This window comes from Peromyscus leucopus, chromosome 1 (assembly GCF_004664715.2).
Source record: "Peromyscus leucopus breed LL Stock chromosome 1, UCI_PerLeu_2.1, whole genome shotgun sequence".
NCBI lineage: Eukaryota > Metazoa > Chordata > Mammalia > Rodentia > Cricetidae > Peromyscus > Peromyscus leucopus.
The window spans coordinates 38,771,510-38,785,436 of record NC_051063.1 but is presented as its reverse complement, the minus strand read 5'-3'; positions in this window follow the sequence as shown (position 1 = coordinate 38,785,436).

The window sequence follows — 13,927 nt, the reverse complement described above, 5'->3', positions numbered from 1 at the left end:
GCTCTTCCTCCAGTATGCAGTCCTCTTTGTCCCATAAATATTGCGCTCCTGTGATTTCTGCCACCATCTTCCCCTGGTCTACTTGCTTATATGTTTCTTCTCAATCATATCCTCTAAGCATCTGCTCTTTGCTCCGATGTCAAGCTTCTTGCTTCCACAGATCCCTGGTGAGACACGGGGAAGGGAGGGAATTCAGAGAGAAGGAACAGCCTCAGTAAAGCTGGTCTCATTTTTTTGGTTTGAAAATATCCCTTCACCTTGGAGTTCTTACTTACAGTTTCTGACTAGCACACTTGCCCCATCCTGTGGGATGTTCTCAGGGCAGTCTCTCTCTCTCGAACTTTTTGTAGTTCTAAAATTATAAGCTATCTTAAGATTGTGTAGTACATTTCTCTCTAACAGACTATAAATACAACACAGATGGGTTTTACACCTTCCTTATTCATGGATGCATCTCTATACCTAGTTAAGGCTTTGACACATGAAATAGTCTTACTAAATAATTAACTTCAGTGTCCAATATGTATTATGGTAAATTTGTGGGACTTCTTGAGACTGAGTTTTATGACACAATGGACTTTTTTTTTCTTTCTTTTTTATTATTTTTTAATTTTATAATTTAATTTAATTTTACATATTAGCCACGGATTCCCCTGTTCTCTCTTCTCCCGCCTCCCCTCTCCCCCCAATCCACTCCCCATTCCCATCTCCTCCAGGGCAAGGACTCCCCTGGGGATTCAGTTCAGCCTGGTAGTTTCAGCTGAGGCAGGTCCAGTCCCCTCTTCCCTTTACCCAGGCTGAGCAAAGTGTCCCAGCATAGGCCCCAGGCTGACACAATGGACTTTAATATAGATGAATCCTATTTTTTTAAAGATTCATTTATGTATGTGTATTCATGCTGTGTGTGTGAGAGAGTGTGCATGTGCGTGCGTGCGTGCGTGTGTGCGTGTGCGCGCGTGCCTGTGTGCGCACATGCCTGTGTGTGTGTGTGTGTGTGTGTGTGTGTGTGTGTGTATGCATTCCCATGGAGGCCAGGAGAGGGTATCAGAGCTCCTGGAGCTGGAGTTATAGTTGATTGTGAACTACTTAATAGGAGTGTCAGATCCAAACCTATGCCATCTTGACAAGCAACAAGTACTCTTTTAACTGCCAAGTCCCCTCTCTAGCTACCAAGGATCCTGAGGATTCTTACATAAAACATGAAATCATCTTTTGATGAACTAAAACTTTGATGTTGCTCGGGCCTCACTGGAACAAGTATATCGCAGACAGGAGGGCCTTTGAAAGGTATCTTGTCCTTGTCCCCCACTCCTGTCTTTTCCCCTGCTTCCTGGCCACCATGAAGTGAGCAGATTTTGTTATGGACACCTGCTCCCAGGATGTTCAGCCTTACTGCAGCCCCGAATTAATGGATCTAACAAATCCTGCAGAAACTGCTGAAAGAGTGAGTCAAAGAGTCCTTTCTTCCTTGTTACTTATATAGATATTTTTGTCACCAAGATGAAAATGGTAAGAAGTACACTTGCCTCTCAGCATCTTTTAATCTCAGTTCTTTTGTGATGGAGACTGTCTTTTCAGCCCGCATTCTTTCTGTCCCTGAACTCTTGTTTATCATTCATGAACTAAAAATAGGAGATGTTTTTGTCCTTGGTGTTTGCATCCCCATGTCTTGTTCATCACTTACCCAGTTACTGAACTTCCTTTTTTCTTCAGTGTTCAGGTTATTTTGATTTCACTATTTTCTATAATTTTCCTATCATTGTTTCATATTTAAAAGTAAGACAGCCAATGATCCATGAACCCGCATTCCCTTCAGAAAAAGAGGCAGGGAGTAAACTACAAGTTCAAGACAACTTTAGTTTACACAGTGTGTTTCAGGCTAGTTGGGGCTATATAGCAAGTTCCTGTCTTAAAAAGCAAACAAAGAACACAAAATGAAGCCAAAAATCAATAACACCAATGATGTAGTTTGATATGGTCCCTTCAGAAGAAAATGGTCTTTTAAAGAAAGGTACTGATTTGTTTAAATAATGAAAGCATGGTGTTAAGGTTACCAGTGAGTGTGAAATATTTGTATTACACAGGTTAGCCTTCAAAATACAGGTACATAAAATAGCTCAGTGCACTGAGGTATTGAGTTTCTGGAGCATTCTGAAACAATCCCAAATTTATTTGTCGTTGTCTACAGCCTAGTAAGATTATGCTCTCTCTTCACTTTTCATTTTATTGCTGTCTATCATAAAGGGTTGTATTAATTAACCCATAAATACAGATAGATGGTTTTATCCCATGGCCATGAAGAGTGCTTTAAAATAAAGAATCAAGATGATAAACCAGTCTAGTAATTTGCCATAATTACACCAATGAAATATTACATTGACTTACCCATGGCAGTAATGCATGGACCAGGACCTTCTAGTGAAAGCCTCAGTGGAGGAGAACAAGGACAAGAAAGAGCCTGGTTCAAGGCTATGTTAAGGCTGCTGGCCACTAACATGGACAATTGGAAAACAGCAAACAAAGTTGGAGGATGCTGGAAAAGTCTTCTCTGTAAGGAGGTGTCCTTGCTGTCTCTGGAAAGCCTGCCTAGTTTAGGAGATCCGTCACACTTTAATTAAAGTCTGCAGCTGGTGTGAAAGCAAAGGAGAAAAAGAAATTAGGGCAGTTCCCAAACTAATGAAAGTCTTGGATCTCATTTTAAACTTTTCTCTCTGTTATGAAAGAAACATAACTTGTCAGCTGTGCTCCTGCTCACAGTGACGGAGTGCTCAGAGGAGGAATGTTCTGGACTAAGAAGAAGAAAGCCCGGTATTCAGGTTGCTTTCTCCTTCACTGCCACAGCCTTGCTCAGTGAAAACTTGGTTTTGTTTGTTTTGCTATGTTTTAAACAATTGGCAAAATATGGCTGTGCAAATTGAGCAGCTTTGAAGTTCACCCTCTGAAGATCCCATAAAAAAAAAAAAAAAAAAAAGAATTAGCTTTTGCCATCAGCATTACAGATACATTCAGACTTTGCCATCAGTGGGAGCAGGGTCTCCAGAGAAACATAACCAATAGGGTATGTCTTTCTGTTGAGGTTGTCAAGTTCAAAAGCCATAGGGAAGACCAAAGAAGGTGGTAGTCCATGTAAGAACTGATTGTGTGTGTGTGTGTGTGTGTGTGTGTGTGTGTGTGTGTGTGTGTGTGTGTGCACATACATGCAGAAGCCAGAAGAAAACCTTGGATGTAGGTCTTCAGTTGCTAACCAACCTTATTAGAGATAGAGTAGTTCACTGATCTGGAATTCATCAAGTAAGCCAGGGTGACAGGCAGCACCTAGACATCTGCCTGTCTCCACCTCCCTAACACTGAGGTCACTATGCTAGGAATTTTTATGTGGGTTCTGGGCATTAAATTCAGTTCATGCTGCTTTCATGGTAAGTTCCTCACCTATTGAGATTTCTCCCCAGGTAATTAATATAGTCTGGGGCCTGCATTCTTTCTTCAAGAAAACTGTCTTTATTTTCAAAATCTTTATCTGATTGAGGCACACTTTCAATATGAAGGGCAGTATGTTTTATTTAGAGTCTATTTATTTAAATGTTAATCTCAGAGAAACTATTGCTTTATAGTGATAGCTAGTCTAGTGTTTGATCACTGGCCTAGACAAGATGACACATTAAAATTAACTATCATAGTAACTACTATTAAGAATATTTTGTATACTCAATGATGACCCCATCAGTCTACAATGGATAGTTCCGATCCAATTCTCATTCAGCCCATCTTGGTTAAATGCTATGGACTACAAAACAAACCTGAAGTCATGAATTTGGAAAAGGGACCAGTAAGGTTTGATAAGGCTTTAGAAGGTTTAGTAGGGATGGGAGGGATACAAAGGCAGGTGGATGAGAGAGTAATCAGAGTGTATTTTATACATATATGAAATTTTCAAAGGACAAAATTGATTAAAAAGAAGAATGTAATAATATTTAATAACTCTTTATAATTATCAGGAACAAAGAATTCATGTAAGTTTCACAGCAACCCCAAGGGAAGAGATTCATAATTATTCTCATTTTATGGATGAGAAAACTAACATATGGGAAAGTGAAATAACTTCTCATGTTTACAAATAAGACACAGATATGAGGCTTGAACCCAGCGAGTCTAGATCTATAGTCTGAGGTTTTTAAATATCACAGTATTATGGATTTAAATAATTAGATTGTTTAGACCTTTGTTCTTTATGGAAATATGCATACAACAGCAGATAATGTGTGGTGGGTTTAAGGGAAGGATTACATTAGAAAATGCACATAAATATTCTGGTATATTACCAAACATATGATAGATACTGAGCAAAATTTATTTCTCTCCCACCTTTTTAAGTTGCTTTAATTTGCATTGTTTTGTATTTAGAGGTTTCTCATTCCAGACATCCTCACTAAAATAGATTTAGAAATTAATGTTTTTTTTTTGTTTTTTTTTTTTCTGTTCACAGGTAAGAAACCAAGACACAGTGTGACTATAAGACATAATCTTCATGTGGGCAACTGGGCAAGAGTAGTGTATTAGGTTTCCAGAATTCACCCTTACATTTTTCAGAAAAGATATTTAGATGTTAGCAAAGATTCGTGCAGTCTTAGTTTTCTTTTGTCTTTCACCAGATCAAGTTTGAAAAATGTTAGACAAAAATCTCAGTGTTGGGAGAAATGGATCACCCTGCCTAGTTTCCATGAATGGATTTTGGTTAGTGTTTGGAAAGTCTATCTCCAAGAAATTCCTTTTGAGGGAAATGAATAGCATTGGAGTTCAGCAATTAAGGGATCATTGATTTATGCAAAAGTTGCCCACATTTAGACTCAGGTAACATCATTTCAAAAAGAAAAAGAAATCAGTACCTTCTTCAACTTTCATTGTTCCCGCTCTCTGGCTTTCCTGGAAACTGATGAAAAAATACCTCTGTAATTTAGGCCTAATGACAATTAAAGCGCAAAGCCATTACCTACTTTTATTGAACTGTCTTCTGTTTAATGGACTAATTGAAGGAATGACACATTGCTACAGAAATTGGTGTGCTCATCCCAGTCTGCCTTGGTTCCTCTCACTTTAGATTTGCAAACTTGGCTACAGAAGCCCAGTCTTGGACTTTGAGATACCGTACTTAGGATTAGCTCTGGCTTAACTGCCTACGAATAGAGTGACCCTGAGCAGATGATCAAACCTATGCTCATCTTAATGTCTTTGCATGGAAAAGTGAGTGTTATTTTTTACTGATTTCTTTATATTCAATGGGGTAATTATGTGAGACATAAAATTATAAAGTTTACAAACACAGCTCTTGTTATGATGTTGGATTATTTTTTTATAAAGCAAGATTATCATACATGGTGCTGAATTTTCTTTACACTTTAAATTCAAAGTCTCTATTTTAAATACAACAGAAACAGAAAAGCAGCTCAAAGACTTCCAGAAATTACCTGCATTTGGTCATTCTGATTCTTTATGAATCCCAAAGTCCCAATCAGTCAATCACATCTTTTCTGTTTTATGGTTCCTATAACTTGTATTTCAGTTCCCGTCTTCAATGCCATATCAAAATTTAGACTTTTTTTTCCCTCTTAAAGGTCCTTGTGTTTCTCCACCTTTGCACTTGTCTTTGAAATGACCTTCCATATCCTTGACAAAACTCCAAGTTCCTGAGGTCTACGCAATTTGAAACTACTTTAAACTTCCAGTTTACATAAAGAAAACTTCTGCCCCCAAATATCCCATGGCTTCACTATTGTTGTTTTCATCTATATTCCCTACTAGTCCGGTTGGAGGCCCTGAATATCAAGTGAAAATCTTCTTGCTGCTGGGCTGGCAATATTGCTCAGTAGTAGAGGGCATACTAACCATGAACAAGGCCCTGAGTTTACCCTCTTGTACCTGACACAAACAGAAACACATCTTTCTGCTTTCACTTGGAACCTTAGTTCATCAATCAGTGGCAGAGTGACTTCTTGTTGACTGAATTTTATTAACAGTATGACATTGTTTTTATTAATATGTTTTGGAAATCATGGGTCATGTTTCTCACACATCATTGAGTCCACTACACCAGCAAGGTGACTGGCATGTTGTAGGCATTTAATTAATAGCTGCTGAAAATATCGCCCTTCTTTCTCTGATGCAGCGTCTCATCTTGTCAGAACACAAAGACAGAAAATAATTTGCTTTAAAAAATAAAAAACAATCCATTTATTTATTTCATGTTATGATACAATGCACAATTTACACCTTTAAAGAATATGGTTCAGTGTGTTTATGGGAATGCAATTTGAATCGCTTTGACAAACGTCTGTGATTGTGTATCTATCACTGTGGTGGTTACTTTTAATTGTCAGCTTGACTGTCTGAGAGATTAGTATAGCACATTTCTGGGTTGTCTGTGAAGGTGTTTCCCAAGAGAATTAACAAAAGGAGGAATATTCCCAAAATAAAGGTGTCATTGTTCCCAAGGCTGGTGGCCTGGGTAGAAGGAAAGGTGAAAATGGAGAAAGCAGTCTGGGCTTTGGTTTTCTAGCCTCTTGATGTGATGTGAGTTTCTCTGCTCCACCATGCCTCTGTTCCTGTGAAGCACTGAAATTTCTGAAAGTGTGGATCAGACTAAATCCTTCCTCTCTTAAGTCATTGCACTCAGGTGTTTTGTTAGAGTGGAGAATTTAACATAGTCACCACAGTCTAGACAGAATATTTCCATGTTCCTCTCTGTCAGCATCCCTGGAGGTCCCTTATTTTCTTCTAACATGCATTCTATTATGTTTGTATGGGCATGGTACCAGTTGATGTATATTTTTTTTCTTGCCTATCTTAATATTTCTAATATGAATAGCCATGTACAGTATTTTTGTGAGTAGTAATGGCATTCACTAGTCTTATAGAAATACTTTGGAATATATTTGCTGAGTCATATAATAAGGACATGTTTAACTTATGAAAATTACACTGTGGATTTAAAATGAGTGATTTGTTTTTTGTAAAGCCTTTGGCAGTGTGTGAACGTTTCAGCTGTCCCACAACCTTTGCAGTACTGAGTTTTCTCAATGTTGAGCCATTCCAGCATGGCACAAGTACATTCTCAGTGAAATGTTACTTTCCATTTTCCTAATGATTGAGATATTTCATCTTGTTTATGTCACTTGTTTTCTCAGCAGAGCTAACTTATTGAAGCCTCTGCTGTCACCATTGGCCCCATTTTAAATAGACTGTTTGTCTTAACTTTGAGTGTTTAAAGTTCTTATAGTCCACATGCTTTTTTTCTGATGATTAAAATATTTTACCTCATATTACTTCTGGTTTACAGAATTTCATTTTCATTTCTCTTCTGTTTTTTTTTTTTTTCTTGCAGAACTGGGATAATTTCCATTTTCATTTCATTTCTGTTTTCTTCCAGAACTAGGATAATTTTCATTTTCTTAGCATTGACTTTTGGAAAGCTGTCCTGCTTCACTGTAACTGTCAACTTGTTTGAGGAAAGCCTCAACCGAGGAATTTTCTGGATGAGATCGAACTGTGGATGTTTGTGAGGGGTTGCCTGGACTGTTAGTTGATGTGGGAGAGCAAGCCCACATTTGAGGGACCATCCCTAAGCAGCTGATCTTGAACTGAATAAGAAAGCTAGGAAGGAGGAAAGAAAAGAGGTCAAGGGTATAATTATATCATAATCTCAAAAATTAGAAAAAAATAATTAAAAAAATAAAAAACACAGGAAAGAAAGGTAGCTGAGTATAAGGCAGACTTTGAACTAGCAAAAGTTCCTGTGGCTCCTGCTGTACCCTTGGTTGTGAAGTTAGTTCCAGGCTCACAGCTGCTGCTGTGTGGAGCAGCATGAAAATCTTCCTTTAAGTTTCTACTTTTGAGTACATGCATGGGCTTCCTTTAATTACAGATTATAATCTGGAATTGTAAACTGAATAAACCTTTTATTTCCCAAAGATGCTTTTGATAAGTGTTTTATCCCAACAACAGACAGAAACTAGAACCAGAGTTCAAGTTAGACTTGAAGAAGTGTACTTTCCATAATTATTTCCTTACTGACATTTTGTGAAAGAAAAACTTCTATAAATTCCATCATGTTTGCTATAATTGGCCTATCTCTACTGATTTCTTTTTTCTTTTTAAGTTTTTTTAATTGTATATTTTTATTTTATAATTTAACTTAAATTTACATATCAGCCACGGATTCCCCTGTCCTCCCTCCTCCTGCTCCCCCCCACGCTCTCCCCAGCCCACGCCCCATTCCCATCTCCCCCAGGGCAAGGACTCCCCTGGGGATTCAGCTCAACCTGGTAGATTCCCTCAAGGCAGGTCCAGTCCCCTCCTCCCAGGCTGAGCAAAGTGTCCCTGCATAGGCCCCAGGTTCCAAACAGCCAGCTCATGCACTAAGGACAGGTTCCTGATTTCTTAATCAAAATATTGTCCCTTTGCATTTCTTCACAAAAAAGACTAATGTTTTTCCTTTGTTTATATTTCTACCACATTTTAATTGAGACTGAGTTAGAAGCCACAGGGTGAGTTATTGATAAGTGATATTTGATTGTTTTGACTCTTTTGATCCATTCATGGAGGTCATTTGGTAATTTCTTTCAAAGATATTTTGCAGCTTCTTAACACAAGTAGTTCATTACTTGGTTAAAATTTTCCCCATATATTTCGTTGTTTGTGAATAAAGTCAATGTTTTGTTTTGTTCAACCCTAAAATGTAGTTGATTTTTATAATAGCTTGTATCTTTGACATTACTTAACAGTCTTTGGTTCTTATCTCTTTTTAATAGAATTTTTGGGAATTTCAATGCAGTCAAGTAGCCTTATATAAACAGGTTTAATGGTTCCTTTTATATCTATCTGTTTTTTTGTTTCTTTAGCTTACCTCATTGCATTGGTTTCCATGTGTAGTACAAAACTAAATAGAATGCTGAAATTAAATGCCCTTGTAATTTAAAGGGGAAAGCAGTGACCATTATTTATATTATGTTATTACTTAGGAGGTTTTATTATTATTATTTTTAGTTGTCTTCTTTTACGTGTTACTTTCTGTTCCTAATTTGATGAAATAAAGATACATTACCCGTTATTATTTTATTTTTCTAATACTTTTTCTGCATTTATTGAAATATAGTACTTTCCTGTTTTAACTTGTTTGTGTGGAGAAATACAGTGGTTTTAAATGTGCAGTAAGTTTATATTTCTTTAATAAACCACATTTTGTTGTGATGTACTCTTTTTTTATAGGTATGGACAGACTGAAGCAGCTAAAATTTAGCCATAATTTTTTTTTTTATGTTTGTGCTCATGAGGGAAAGTAGTTTATAGGTTTGTTTTCCTTATATTTTTTTATCTGATTTTACTTTTAGGGTAATTCTGGCCCTAATGCCAATGGTAAACTTCATGTAATCATTACTTAGTTCTTCTGCCTCTCTTATGTAAACGTTATGTGCTTCAAATATCAGGAGCGAGACTACCTCATTGTAACTGTGTCTTCCATACTGGCTACAAAAATCTCTGATTTCTACTTATGTGGTAGAAAGTACAGGAAGGGTTCCCTGTGCTTTTATTGGCGTCAGCTGGACTCTGCTATATTATTAGAGGGAAGAGTGGATACAAGGAGATTCTTGGCCATTCTCAACAGCAGTAATCTTATCTGTCTCACTGAACGATCCTCAACATGAATGAGTTTTCTGCTCTTCCCAGGAGATAAGCTTTTTTGTCTAGTGCGTATGTGGTGAATGAGGGATGCTGGAATTTTGAGTGCCATAGAACCATGGCCCAGCTGTGTTTGACCTAATGATCTGGGTACACTCAAGGTAACCAAATATTGACTTGCAACAGTGGTCCGGAGGTGTTGTCTCATAACAGTAAATTAAACGTGTGGACACTTATGTGAGTATGCAAAGCAAAAGTGGGCTTTATTAAGAAGTGTTACAGAAAGTGAGCATTGAGGAAAAAGTGAAAAATTAAGGACAAAAGAGAGAAACCCACACGAGTAGGAGGGGTTTCCAAGAGAGAAATAAATTCACGAAGCTTCTTGTCTAGGGCTTTTATATGACCATGGCAAAATTTGACCAAGGCTGATGTGATTGCTGTGTGATTGTTTAGTCCTCTGGGCTCTCCTGGGGTGAGCTGATGGAAGCCTCAACCAGGGAAATGGGCATGTAATAGTCACATGCTGCCTATAGGGTTCGGGATGGTTAAGTGCCCTGTTTGTCTGTCTCTGAATTGTGCCTTGTTAGCTGCTGACCTTGACTCTCTGATAGTTGTTATTCCTGGCTGGTCTTAATACTGTCATCCTTGCATGGGTATTAGTGGCTGTAATTGGACTATGTTCCCTTTATTCTCATATTTACATGCTTAGCTTCCAGCTCTTTTATGGCAGAAAGTTGATTATATCATAGCCACCAAGATGTAACTTTAGTCTTTCTTGGTTGCTTCATATTTAGCTCCTTGTCTTTGGTGTGGTGTGGGGTAGTCTTCTAGATGGTAGAATTCTGTTAGAGGCCATCCTTACTAAACAATTTATTCTGATCCCATTGCCAGGGGGTCACCTAAATAATTCAAGCTAAACAACTGTCTTACCTATCCAGAGGGCCTAGTCCAGTTCCATGGGGCCTCCATGGCTATTGGTCCATAGTTCATGAGTTTCCACTAGTTTGGCCTGGTCATCTCTGTATGTTTCCCCATCATGATCTCAATGTCCCTTGATCATAGAATCCCTCCTCTTTCTCATTAATTGGATTCCAGGAGCTCGGCCTGGGGCCTGGCCTTGGATCTCTGCATCTGCTTACATCAGGATCCATCTCTGGTGAATGAGGGGGCTTTTTGGAGCTCAGCGCCTATGGTGGGGCACCTTGAGCAGCCTTGGTGGAGGGAGGAGGGGCTTGGATGCCCCTCAACATAATGTACCAGGATCTGCTGACTTCCCATAGAAGGCTTTGCCTTGGAGGAGGTGGGAATGGGGGGAGGTTTGGGGCAGAAAGGCTAGGGGGTCAGGAGAAGGGAGGAGAAGGGGAAATCTGTGGTTGATATGTAAAATGAATAGAAAATTTAATAAGAAAAAAAGAAAAAAGAAAAACAAACAAACAATATAAACAATTTATTCTGTTACAATTAGCAGCATTAGAAACAGTTCCTTTCAGTCTCTGTTTGAAATCTCCATTGTGCCCATTCCTTTCTTTCATGCCTTATGCTACTGTGAATGGTTAGATCTTCACAGCTTCAGATCTGGCGTCTTAGACAATTTACAAACTCCTACCTTTCCTACTTTGCATCCTTGTCTTATCCATTTTATGAAAATCCTGAAGTCGTTATTTCTTTACCTCTCAAGGAAACCTCTGAGGCTACTGTCCTTAGATCAATGTCACTGAGATTATTTTTTCAGGTCTTTCATAATCAACCTTAGTTCATCCCCTAAACAAGCTATTTCTATCAACCTCAGACACCCCCATGCTTCCAGATCCTGCTCTCTTCTCATTTTCATTTCCTGGTTTAATTTCTCTCCATGTTTTTCCTCTCTGTACCTAAGTCCCAGCAGTCTTTTGAGAACAGCTCACATCAAATATCCCCACGAAGCTTTCTTTGTTGCTGATGTTTTCCTTCACTGACCTCCAAGAATACACAAGAGGTAGCCTGGTATAGGAGGGCAATTGAGACATTAAAGAGGTAGTGTCACATTTGGAGTCATGAATCCTGGATTTGAATTCCATTTTAGTATTTAGTATTAGTGAGTCCTTTGGAGACATAAATCCTTAATATTCTCTTTCATTGATTACAAAGTAGGAATAGTAATTATGACTATCTAGAGATTGCTGTGATCAAATGGGTTACTTAATATAAAACACCTATCATATGATAGGCATTCAATAATTGGTAGCTACTATGGTTATGAGTGTTGTCTTTATTGTTCATTGATACCTAATATATGCCACTTTGTGTTACTATGTATCTTCTTCATGAGTTTATATTTGTCTTTTCTAAAAGGAGCTTGAATGGATGTGCTGTATATTATATTTGTTTTGTGTGTCCTAGGGTAGAAGCACTGCAAAAATGTCTTCTCATTTATCAAAATATTTAAGAAGCTCATACTTTGATAAATTACTTTTAGCAGTATATTTTGTTACTGTAAGTACAGAGAGTTAACAGTTTAACAGCAAAATTAATAAAGTGTCTCCAGGTAGAAATCTTTGGTTTGATGTGGCACATTAATTGAGGGTCTTAGTACAGAACTACGCTGTTGCTTTCACGTCGCCATTTGAAATTTAAGAAGGAACTGACTGCCTCGGGATTATTATATACCCTTCAATCCCATGGTTTCCATTTTGAATCAGAATAACTCATATATTTTGCATGTAATGATAACAACAATTAATTCACAATCACCATGAAGCCTGAGAAGCCTAGATATAGCTGGGAATCCTGCCTCTGACATAAGACACAGGTACTAGTCTTTGAGTCAAACTCTTCACTTCTTCCAGCCTCAAGGTATTATTTTAAATCTGAGTTATCAGTATTTTCTCATTGAGATCTCAGAGAAAGCTCTTGGACTGTTATGTAGTAACTGACATAATAGCATTTTATCATCACTAAATGGATGAGTGAGAGCATAGTAATTAATATAATCCTCCTTACCCCTCTCCAAGAAGGATGACTCCCAACACATAGAAAGATTGTTGTTACTGAAAGAATACTCTTCAGGCCAGCAACATGGAGAGTCCTTGACAGCTTGTTAGAAGTGCAGAGTCTGAGGCCACATAACTAGACAACTGAATTAGAATGAGTGTTTTGATAAAAAACATAACTTATGCAAAGGTATTAAAGCTTAGAAAATAATAGTTTGGATGACATTCAGAAACAGTGTGCCTAGCAACCAATCTAGGAATTAGTACCTCTCACAAGCTCCTGGGTGAAGCTGTTTACCCATGGGCCAGTCTTTGGTCCATGTCTTTTCAGTCTTAAAGTTGGTAGACCATTGGAACTGCTTGAAAGGGCCCTTCTTAAAAACACATGACCACTTTCCACTCCGTGATGTAGTAGAAATGGAGTTCACCCCCACTCTCAGAACTTTTGCACTCTATAGTTTATTCTAATACACAGGGAAGTTCAATAGACACTGCGGAAGGAAGATTCATTTGGTAATTATTTGTCTATAAATCAAAAGTAGCATCTGAAACATAATTTAATAAGATCTACATCATTGGGATTTTTACTAGAGATGTTTTGGCAGAAGAAAAGTCTAAGCATCGATATGTACAACTATACAGACACATTGATCAATTTAAATCCTTTTAACTCCCGACTTGGTCTTGCACAGTAAAACGAAGCAAAGTTGAAAGCCTGTGAAAGAGATTATCCTAAAAGGAAGCTGGGTTGCAGTCTGAGTCTGAAACGCTCTGCAAAGGAGCTTCACTGAGCCTCTAGAGCGCCTCACGGTGTTTATGCACCATTGGGTCTTCACCTGTCAGTGGATCTGAATTCAGGGCTGAGCCAGATAGATTGTTAACAGTGTCAAATTTGATTGTTGCAATATGTTCTAAATCACGGCTGCCAGGGGTGGATCTTGCTGACTTTTGCATCTTCCTACACAAGTCTCAAAAGAATGATAGATGTGCATATTCTTTTCAAATCGTAAACCTAGAATTTATTTAGAAACAAGTGACACTTTAGTGGTTAGATGTGTGTGAAAATATTCCACCTACTGGTGAGACCCAAGAAAAGAAATCTTTCTGTGAATTTTATCACCACTAAAAAAATGTAGCATGCATTCATTGTGATTTCTTTTTGTTTTAAGTGATAATATATTTTTAATAAAAACGTTAATTGAAAAGTCATCAATCTAAACATTCCAGTGGTTGAGAATATTACAACTACACATCCCCTGCTAAGAAAAAAAAACACATTTTAAAAAGAG